An 11,771-nucleotide genomic window follows, 5' to 3' on the forward strand; every position below is an offset into this window, starting at 1 on the left:
GCACCTTGCTAGTTGAGTAATTTGTAACATCCCAACGTCAAGTGATTCCACTACAAACCGGTCGAACGATTCCTGGTTATAACTTTCCTATTATTCGTGTTTGTTGAGCAATTAGTTTTTGTGAGTTTTTTATTTGCAAGTTACAGCCTGCATCAAATACCCATTTTGTCCCTTGTAAAGAGAAGAGAAAGAACTGTGTGTGTGTGTGTGTGAGAGAGAGAGAGAGAGAGAGAGAGAGAGAGAGAGAGAGAGAGAGGGAGGTTTGTCTTCAAGGGGGATTTAGTTCGAGAAGAGGCCCGATCAGATTTTATCTTGGAAAAAATAACAGTCAATTTGGGTGTAAAAAATATATTGCATTTGTTTGATTCTCTTTTAAAAAATTTAGGAGATAAGGGGCATAAAGTTCATTTATTTGTCGATAGAAACACCATATCTATCTAGATAAGTGCATAAAATTTGTTTTACACCCATTTTACGTCAACGAAAGTCTAAAGAAATCCTCTTTTCTCGTTGCACAACGGAGTTGGGAGCTTGCCAATATTGTCTAGCCCACCGGGATCAAGTCACAACCATGACACAGACACGTGCGCGTGCATACACTACTTGCACAAGTAACATGGACCGCAAGGGGGAAGATTAAGGCTTTGTTCGCATAAGATTATCGCAACCGATTGTGAGTACCAAACAGATTATTGGACTCAAGATTATGCTTAAATTTGAGTCCAATAATCGATTTGGCAGTCACAATCGGTTGTTATAATCTAAAAAGAACAAGGCCTAAGACTCTTTCGATGTAAAATGGGTGTTAAAAAAAATTTACTCGTTTTTAAATTCAAAATTGGGAGTAAAATTGGTTTTACGCCCATTTTACAATGAAAGAAACGGAGCCCAAGCAAAATGGGAAGTGCTCAAGTTAAACAAAAGCAATGAAAAGTTTAAAGCATGTTTGGACTTGGGAGATGGTATTGAGGGAAGACAGTAAGGGGGAGGCGAAGGTCTAGAGTGGAGATGGTGACAAATGCTTTCTAGAGTGGAGATGGTGACAAATGCCTTGGATCACCCCAAAAAAAGTGGGACCCATGATTTTGTGGCACTCCAGCTCATATCAGCTCATATCAGCTATATGATCTCGAGCTCACAAACATATTAAGAAATAAAACCAATTTTAAAACAGATCTAGCTCATTTTGAATGTGTTCCTGGTTTTGAGCTAGTTTTGGGGCTGCACATATGACTTTGCTTAACCAAGCAAATTTTAGAAGTGGAAATACCCAAATTAATTTTGATATTAATAACAATTTATAAAGATTTAGGGTGATAATGGGTGCAAGGATACATACCATGAACAGTAAAACTGAATTGCATTTGACTGGGCTTTTTATTCAACTTGGATTTGGGGCGATGGTTTTAAATTTCGATTTCGGACTCCACTGAAATCAAAATTTCGACCAGAATTTCTGAAATCCGGCGGAACAATAAAAATATTATTTTATTCAATACCAAATTTCAGTAAAATATTAAATTAATTAAAAACATAACAGGTTTTTGGGTGAATTTTCAGAATTTTGGACTAAATTTCCGAAAAAAAGGAATTTCGACCGGAATTCAAAATTCCGGTCGAAATAAAATACCTTTTCGGATTAGTGGCATATTGGTGTCGGTCCCAACCGAAACCCGAAATTTCAGATTTCAGTCGAAATTTAAAACCATGTTTGGTGCCTCATAGACCTGGTACACCCTCGTTATTCCATAAAATCAACAATTTACTGTTTGCACGCACAGTATAAGGTGCAAAAACTGGGTTCTTTTTATGCTCGTATTGTATGCAAAATCAAAAACAAATTAACAATCTTTTGTTTTGGCAAATGATATAGGAAGAGATAATTGCAGTAACTCATTTTGTCTTGTTCTTTGAGCGGTATAAAATTATTACAATTATAATAAAAAAATGCCTTCAGAAGCCAATCAAAATGTGCAATTATTAAAACATGGTAGTGCTAATATCATTAGGCCCTTTTTATAAAAAGTAATCCAGTTGAATTTCTACAACGACCTATCATCCAAAAAGGGCTGTAAGGCCACATCTTCACTCTGAAATCATAAAACATACTGATTTTGACCAGTGGCAATGAAGGCTTCCAAGACTGTGGCACTTCTCTTTCTCATTTTGACCCGTGGCAATGAAGGTTCAGTACACCGAGTACCCGTGCCACTTCTCTTTTATTGTCGGCTGTGATTTTGACAAGGGGCAATGAAGGCTTACCAGACTGTGGGACTTACCTGTGCCACTTCTCTTTTATTGTCGGCTGTGATTTTGACAAGTGGCAATGAAGGCTTACTAGACTTATTGGCTCTGATTTGACCCAACGATGAAGTGAAGAGTCATTTGCAGGAGGTTTTAGAGGCTCAACCTTAAATACAGATTACATACCCAAGGACGCAACTTCGATGAGGAGATAAGGTTGGACCCTCGTCAATTCCTGCAAGCCCACAACATTCAACATCTCCATAAGTCTCATCCCTATAAGTCTCCACGGTTTTACTTAGATTTTGCAATGCAAACAGATGGTTACATGAGAGGGCAGCCACATCAGATGATTTAAATGAATAAGACAAAATCTGTTGAAATCAAGCCACACCTAGGGTGTCCATTTGTGGAGGAAAGAATAAACAGATACTGTTGTTTGTCCACAAATCAGCCCATTTTTTACCTCCATGAATGGAATGGTTAGGATGATCCAATGGAGCTGATTTTTTTGTGGACACCTTATCTATGATAGGGCCCCATCAAATGAATGTTTTGGATCCCGCAAATATGTTGGCCCACCTTATTTCTACACCCGAGCAAAGATATGCGCTCAAGCGCAGGAACAATAAGCCCTTTCAAAATTCTAATTGAAAGACAGTACAAAATAGGGAATCATTGGCAAAATCCTTAAATCACAAGGTGTTATAGTTATTTCATAACAAATTTGTAAATTTTTATGCTTTGCATTAGGCAGTAACAAAAAATGTGTAAATTTTTTAGTGGAAGTACAAAAGTGTTATTTTGGTTTTGGATACTGGACATTTTGAGACAGTCTATCAGAATAGACTTGGACTCAAACATCAAGGGTGATTAGAGGAATTCTCTAATTAAGATCACATCCAATTAGGACCTGAGTGGATCCCCATAAATGTGTGCCTAAAAAAACTCGAAAAGATATCCTGTACTTTTCCTTTTCAACTATCATCTGACAAAAATCTGACAATAATCAAAGTGTTGCTCAGGCCACACTCGGTTTTAAAATGGAAACGAATCAAGATGGACTACAATTTGCAGAAAAGTAAACAAAACCATGTAACTAAAGCCTCCCCACTGCCATCCAAAGAACGATTGCAGATACTACATCAAATTTCAATCCAAAGGACACAATTCGATTAAACTTTCAATTAATTGATTAGGCATCTCAAGAGTGGAAGTAGAAGAGAAACACAACACTTTCTTGCAACCCACGTTGCACGATAAATCAGATGAATGGCATATGTAACACAAGAGAATTATCACTAATGTTTATAGAGTTAAGCATCTTAAAGTTGCACCACTATGACAAACCAAGTAGGTAATGGGGAAGAAGAAACTGAAATTCCAAAATACTAAAATTTGATCTACTAGATACCAAGAGAAAAATCTAGGCAAAAGATTGTTCTTATTTACCTCAAATAATAGGATACAAGGGGATCATGAAATGAATAACAACTTATAAAGAACCAAAAGATAATCAAAAGGATATGACAAAGAGGTTGCAAGTCATGTTGTATCATTTCAGTTAATTCCCTCGTGATGGATATTTTAACGATATGACAAATATGCTGGAAGTCTAGTTGCATTAATTGTGGGTTCACTTTCACTTAATTTCCTAGGGATGGATATTTCTATAACAAAACAACCAAAAAAATAAATGATAGGATAAATAGGGCATTTATCACCAATTACAACAACCCAAGGTTCTTGAAGAATGGCATAGGTATGAGAATCGTGGCTCATGGTATTTTTTATTTTTATTTTGTTTTATTTTTTTTGAATGTGGCTCATGGTTAGAGGGAAGTTATTGAAAAGTCTATAACTGTGAGAAGTCAAGTAGGTGACATGGAAGAAGATCAAACCTTCCTGAATATGTTAATCACGAGAATGACCAGCTATATTGCATGAAAAAAATCTTCAACAAAAGATAATTGATGCTGCGCTGTTAATTATATAAGTATCAAAATATAATCAAAGAGCAACCTAACAATAACTAAAATTAAAGTATGACATTACCTCTCCCACTCACAAAAATATGAATGCACAACGTGCATATAATTGGAGCACAAATTGAGCAACTCGCTCAAAAGGAAATGGCTAAACTCCAAGTCCAAACCTCATATCAAAGATGCGTATATAGATAAAAAGGGCCGCCCAGTGCACTTGGCTCCCGTCATTGCGAGGTCTGGGGAGGGCTAGATGAACGCAGCCTTACCCCTACTTTGCAGAGAGGCTGTTTTCGTGACTCAAACCCGTGACCACTATGTCACAATGGAGCAACCTTACCATTGCGCCAAGACTCGCCATCTTGGTGCATATCATTGTTAAATTTGCAAAATTCAAACATGCGTGTACAAGTATGATTGAATCATAGTTTGATTTCTATAAACAATACAATGAATACACAAAAAACATCAAATTAACTAATATATGTAAACTTATAGGACTATAACCCATTCCATGCAAAGATCATCATCTATCTTCCCAAGATTCACATACATGTGTAATCTATTTACCAAAATAAAAAAGAATTATTAAATTAGCCTCTTCATTCCTTTCAATATGAATGTCAATTTTCTAGTGCACGACAAGTCACCCAGATATGGTAATCACCTTGCATATTAAATCAAATGAATGGCCAACCTTCCATTTCCTATAAATACTCATTAATGCCTAAACAGGCAGACCTACAATTAGCACTAACAGAAGCTAAAGAATTTGACACGTGATAAGTAGAAAAAAAATGAAAATCCAACTACTTCGACCATACAATGCAGAGGGGATTAGCTAGAATAGCTTGGCCCACACAAGTGCAATTGCATGCCAAATTGTTCCATTGAATCAAGTTAACTAATATCTATAGAGAGAGAGAGAGAGAGCTCCCTCGTCGTTATATACGCGTCTCAGATTCCAGCTTTTCTATGGTTGATTTATCAATTGGAGCCTAAAAATAGAAAATATATCTACGATTTATGTTCTTCACGGGATTTACTGAGAAATGACGCTTTAAGAATTTTGGGTCTTTGAATTAGTAGAATTTGGGCCTTGGGTTTTGTAAACTAGGGTTAGAATTTTGTTTAGCATGTGCATGTTACTAGACGATCCTGGTTATTTGAGTTTTGATGGGTTTCACTTTGGGTTCTGTAAATTAGGGCGGGAAAGTGCTTTGACATGTGTCTTTGAATGTTGTTGAATTTGGACATTGGGTTTCAATGGCCTTTGCAAGTTAGGGCTGGAAATGGATTTAGAAATTGACTTTTCCTCAGTTCTTCTCATCAAGATCACCTCTAAAGTAGCACAACTGAAATGGCAGAGTTCAGTCTTCAGAACCATCGCTGTTGTCTGTGTGTTTCATCTCTTTCTTTGCAATAGAAGAAGAAACTCAAGTTAGAAAAGGACATTGAAAAATTAAATCACATGCTTTACGTATTCCCTTTCAAAAGAAGTAAAAGCAAAGTGAAGTATCCGAAAGGATAGTAGTTGGTCTTTCTTTTTGTTTTCCATTCCTTTTGTTGGGAAGAAGAGTTTACATCTTCTCACATTCAGTTACATCAAATATAATAACATTGAAAACCATATCTCTGCCATATCTAAACACTAAGATCTCATCGATATAGAGAGGGTGATCTTCTAAAAAGCTTTCCCAAGTCCCAACCTGCTATATAGAAGACGTCGTCAAATCCTCCTTTAAGTTTCACCCGTCATGATCTGTCGCGAGTTACTTTACTTACTCACAACGTATATATGGAAAGCAATCGGTATGAACTGTAGATTTTGGCTCATGCTTAAATTAAGTTTTTTCAAAGTTATACAGTTCCCATTTCTATTCATTAACATGTTTTGCTTTAAATTGTTTTTTTAGAAAAACTTAGTTGCAACAAAGGCCATATCACCACTCTATATATAAGATATATAATACTAGCATTCTTGACCCAAGTTTTGCATGGGTGTAAAATAATTGGTCCCACCCCATGAAAACATTAGGTAAAAATGGTCGGTCCCACACTATGCCATGGGCTTGAGAAGAGGATGTGAAACCCACCCAATCAAAATATGAGGAAAAATGGTGTGCCCCACCCGATGTGTTTGAGTAAAGTTTGTGGGACCCTTCCCAATCAAATCATGGTGCACAATGGTGGGCCCACTCGTGCTAGGCAGGGGTGTGAACTAATGGCCCCAACCTAAGAAACCATGGGTTGTAAAAATGGTGAGCGTCATCCCATGCATGGGCTTGGTGGAGACCCACCTTATCAAAACATAAGGTAATATGACGGGACCACATAATATATCGGATTTGAAAGTAAAAAAATAGTGAGAGGAAGAAAACACGAAAAGAAATGGCCTTCCACCTCTCTCTCTCTCTCTCTCTCTCTCTCTCTCTCTCTCTCTCTCTCTCTCTCTCTCGCGTTAATCAACTACTCCCATTGAAAACCCAAGTGCTTAACCCTATGATTTGTGGACACGGACACGAGTGTCGCATGTCCATGTCCACAAATCATAACAAAACCCCAAATTTTGGAAACAGGGACACGGATAAAATAGAAAGTATATATAATCATGTCTTGTCAATATGGATTCGTATGTCGAGTTTCGACACGGATACGAGTTGTCTGATATGGCAACATTTAAAAATCTAGAAATCGTGACATGTACATATGCATAAAACTATTGATTACTATCATAATTTGTTTTTTGTTCTTCTTTAAAATTACTATCATAATTTGTAACAAAATAAATATGGTACTGTTACAAATGAGATCAACCATAGCCTAAGACAAAATGAGATAATCAAATAACAATGCATTTATCAATTTAATCTAGTTCTCTTCTGTCTCCAATATACAACAAGAAAGGGAGGCGAATATGATACAATGAATATAGTATTGGAATAAGAGTTTGCTTAGGGTTTTACGTTTAGGGGAGGGGATATAACAAATATTAATTAATAGAAGAGTTGATTTTATTTTATTTTTAGAATGTTTTTTTAATGGTATTTTTAGAATGGCAAAAGAAGAAGAGTTAAACCTTTTAACCACTGGACTTGATACCATATGAAGCCACCGTCACAATATATAGCGTGCCGATCAAATGAATGGCTTCTACTTGCCCCTTGTAGGGCGACCATTCCTGGCATAGAAAAGGGGAAACGAAGGACCCCTCCGGTGTACAGCACTTTTGCTCCACCATCCCCTGGAGTTGCTGATACAATCATTGTCTTCTTGTGTGCCGCATTTCATCAACCCATGCATCGGTGTTCCCCTTCCAGTACTGCCCTAGAGAGCTCTCCCGGTTCAGTCCTACCATGCGAGCGGAAAATCCCCAAACAATCCCTTGTTCTGGGGCCCAAGGGATTCGTATACCCTATACTACAACATGTCCGTAGCCCTAGTAGGGTTCTGACTAAAGGGTAATTAGCACAGATGCTGACAATGGGCAGGAGACACGTTCAATGATCATATACACAATAGTTGAAGCAGTGAAGAGTGAAGTGAGGTACCTCTGGAGAGAGGGACCGAACTGAACGACTAAAACGTTGCTAAGGGGGCGGGGCGCCCGGCTTGAAGTAGGAAACAAACCTCTCCTTGCTAGCGTGTGAGAGTCGTGAAATGGAGGCTTAGCCGTCCGCACTTTTAACAACTAATGTAACTAAAACCTCCTAAAGGAGCACTCCTTCTACCAGTGCAGTGAGGGCCCTAGGGTGAGGAACCGAACGCTATGACTAAACCGATAGGGCGCAGGAGTAGGAAAACATCTCCCTTCCACGTGCTTGTGTGCGTGCGAGAGTAAGGGAGGCTTCGCTAACCGCTTTTAACGAACAAATGTAGCCAATAAAGAAGCTTCTAGTCCGGTTGTGAGGCTTCGCCAACTGAGAAAACAGGCCTCACCGCTTGAGAGGAAAACCGCTGCAAAGGGGGCACGCTTCGCTCAGCAAAAAAAAAACATCTCCCTAACTTGGTTGGAATGCTTTTCTCAAGTGAGTGAAGTGAGGGAACATACTCATAGCTCCCCCGCCGAAGTCCACAAAAGCGTAGGAGGGAGAGCATAGAGAGGGAGTGACCGAACACAAAATCCATTAATAATAAAATAGAATGTCACACTCGACATGGAACAAAAGCGTGTCCACATGACCACGTTAAGACCACTCCTAACAGTGCATTTAAAAGTCTCCAAAGGAGTACCGACTCTTGTGGACACGTGTGCCATGTCGGGCACGACAGAACACGTGTGTCCGCAATATATTCAAAGAGTCGACTAAATCATAGCCTTAACCCACCAATTCATTTATATTAAAAAAAACACACCCTACAAATTTTCTATTTCTTATCTGTCAAATAAGAATTTAAAAAAAAATAAGCAAAGACCTTGTCTTTTGGAAGGAGAAAGAGAGAGAGATGTCTCAAGATTATCCATTCAAAAAAAAAAAAAAGATGTCTCTAGATTATAGACAGGAATATTAAAAATCACAACAAAAGAAGAGTGCAAACCTATAGATGGGAATATAAAAAATAACAACAAAAGAAGAGTGCAAACCTAAAACTCAAACTTAAGCTTTTGAAGGTTCTCCAACATTTTTCTCAGCAGCTTTACATCTTCCAAGGATAGGGTTTTTAGTTCTTTAGAAATGTTTTGCTTTTATTGGGAGGGGAGGAAAGAAGTGGAATAGGACGATTTTGAAGGTCACAATTTGATATCGTCAAAATGCCAAAAATCATGGAAGGTAAGGACGTCTCACAATAAATCCCGAAATTAATGTCAAGTAAAATTAGTAGAGCAATAAATCCTGTAATTAGGGCAAGATAAATAAGTAGAGGAGAGCGAAATTAGCAGTGGGTGACTTTTTAGGAAGAAAATTTCCAAAAAAAAAATATTTTCCCCAGTAAATACCGCAATTACTAATGGTAAGAGAAATTATTAGTAACATAAATGGAAGAGAGGGACCTAAAAGTAGCATTAACTAAGATATGGGGAGATTTTTTTCGCATTTCAAACCAGCTGCCACAGGAGAAATTTAAAAACCCCACTAAGGAGGCGAAATTTTCTCACATGACTGACCATTTAACTCAACGAAGTTGAATTCAAATGCCGACTAATTAAATACTTCTGCCGAATTTCAAAAGGAAAGAAAACTTTCCCTCGAAAAAATGAATGATACATGGAAAGTTAGCTGCTTGGTATATATTATAGATGTGCACATACACCATAGATGGCCAATTTGTGTCAACAACTTCAAATATTTAAGCATGTGTTAAAAATCATATAAAAGGCAGAGCCCGTGTAATAACAGCAAAATAGAGTTTATTAATGTTACATTACAATCTTAAAGTTTGCTGCTTAGTATATATTATAGATGTGCAAATACACTAACAACTTCAATTATTTAAGCATGTGTTAAAAAACATATAAAAGACGTCCATGTAATAACTGCGAAATAGAGTTTATTAAATGTTACATTACCATCTTATTGAGGAATTTACCTTTATTTTTTCCTATATCACCTGTTCCATTGATGGAGCAATTGCACCTATTCCATTGATAGAGCAATTGCACCTGCTTCATTTTCACTCTTGGCATACATGACTTTGCTGGCCTATAATCTTGTGTACCTGTTTGTTACAACATCGAAAACATTGAGCTTCATAGTTTAAATTGTTCTAAAAACATTAATCTTCCAAAAAACCTAAGTAGAACAGAAAATCGACATAATACAGAATGCGAGAGAGGGGTATGAAGAAGCAAAGACAGAATAGATGCTCCACATACATCAATGAAAAATGAACAGCCAAAAGTGAAAATAACAACCTAGATAAAATAGAAAATTATTATCGAGCAAAACACGAGAGAGGGGGGGAGAGATAAATGTTAAAAAAATCGATTACCATATTGGACAGGTAAACGATAGAAACTCATAGAGGTATGTCGAGACAAGGATCTCTCTCTCTCTCTCTCTCTCTCTCTCTCTCTCTCTCTCTCTCTCTCTCTCTCTCTCTCTCTCTCTCTCTCTCTCACACACACACACACACACACACACACACACAAAGAAATATAGAGATGTATGCAGAAACAAAGATAACCTTCCGCTTTCCTATTAGGGTTTTGTACTCGGAGAGAGGATAGAAAAAGAGATATAACATGAAACCCTAGAGAAAAAGAGACATAACATGAAACCCTAATATAAAAAAATCGATGAGAAACAGCGATAAGAAGAGGGAAAATTAACAAACTACGAAGAGGGTTTTGCTGAACGAACCTCCTCGCCCTTTGTCTTCTCTTCTACACCTCTTCTTCCACATACCTACGAGACTAGGGTTTCCCATCCTTGGAAATCCAAAACCCTAATCGCTAAAATTGAACTTGTAGCTTGGCATATAAATAGATGTTAGAACTTGGAAGTCGGTATGAATATATTTATCCCCGTTTCTTCCCTGGTCCAGCCCCCTCCATCCGGACTTTAAATTGCTATTTTACACTACACGAGGGTGCCCGGTGAAGAAAATGGGACGAATATACGGGATTGAAAACTCAATACTCGGCCATATCACTTGGATTCGAATGTATCCAAGGAGTTAAGGGACGAATATTGGCAATTTGTGGGTCCTACAGAGGGGATATGCTAGCATTTATGGAAGATAAAGGGCTATAAAAGTCAAAGTTTAGAATTTCCTGGCAAAACCCTAAACGAGGCTTAATAGATCACGGGTCTAGGATCGTCTAATTAAGTTGTTTTCAACAACATTTGGTCAGTCCTATGGTTGTCATTCCTATTAAGGAAATTGATAATGTAAATGAGGCAAATGTGAGGCCAAATAAGTTAGGGCACATAAGTTGGATGCCAAGAATATTTTGATTTGGATTTCTCACATTTGCAGCCTCTTTTGCGTTGTGATTTCGATCTGAATCAAATCCTTGGATTTCCGAATCAGCGACTGACTGTGAAAAAAATCAGATTTCCAAATATGCTGTGGAAATAAGGAAATTGAAATTCACAAATTTGGCAGCTTCCTGCACCCTCTTTGCTCCTCAGTCTCTCCCGTCCAATAGGAAGTACTCCCTTCCCTCTCCTTCTCCCTCAAAATCAGCTGCCGGATCTATTCATTTTATATTCAAAACTCAATTCCAAATCCAAATACAAAATATGTGGTATCCAAACGGGCCATAACTTCTTAGGAAGGATCATTAAAAACATAAAGAAGCAACCGCCAAACAAAAAATAAAAGCTGGAATTGTTGGATTCTGTATTTAAGTCTTCATCATTGACATGCAATTTTTTGATATGGGTTTGATCATGCCACATTCTGATCTGTTCGTTCTCCAGAATGTCCACCACAAGATTTTCTCCCTAAATATATGATAACTAATCTAGTCTTTACGAGAGGATCTTCGACTTAGGCCCTGTTTGCTTCAGATTGTGACAACCGATTGTGAGCCCCCATCCGATTATTATTAGCTCAAAGTTACATTTGATTTTGAGCAAATAATCAGATGGGGGG

At 37.6% G+C, this 11,771-nt stretch overlaps 1 long non-coding RNA gene across 1 annotated transcript; it reads right to left on the reverse strand.

Moving 5' to 3' along the window:
- Positions 1-1,837: 1,837 nt before the first annotated feature.
- LOC143881052 (uncharacterized) lies at positions 1,838-10,617 on the reverse strand. Its single transcript, XR_013251841.1, has 3 exons — positions 10,532-10,617; positions 9,759-9,887; positions 1,838-2,479 (listed from the first exon to the last, which is right to left on the reverse strand). It is a non-coding gene; the product is annotated as an uncharacterized LOC143881052 (long non-coding RNA).
- Positions 10,618-11,771: the final 1,154 nt, after the last annotated feature.

This window comes from Tasmannia lanceolata, unplaced genomic scaffold (genome assembly GCF_043159265.1).
Source record: "Tasmannia lanceolata isolate RefF3 unplaced genomic scaffold, GAP_Taslan_0.1 ptg000007l, whole genome shotgun sequence".
Classification (NCBI taxonomy): domain Eukaryota; kingdom Viridiplantae; phylum Streptophyta; class Magnoliopsida; order Canellales; family Winteraceae; genus Tasmannia; species Tasmannia lanceolata.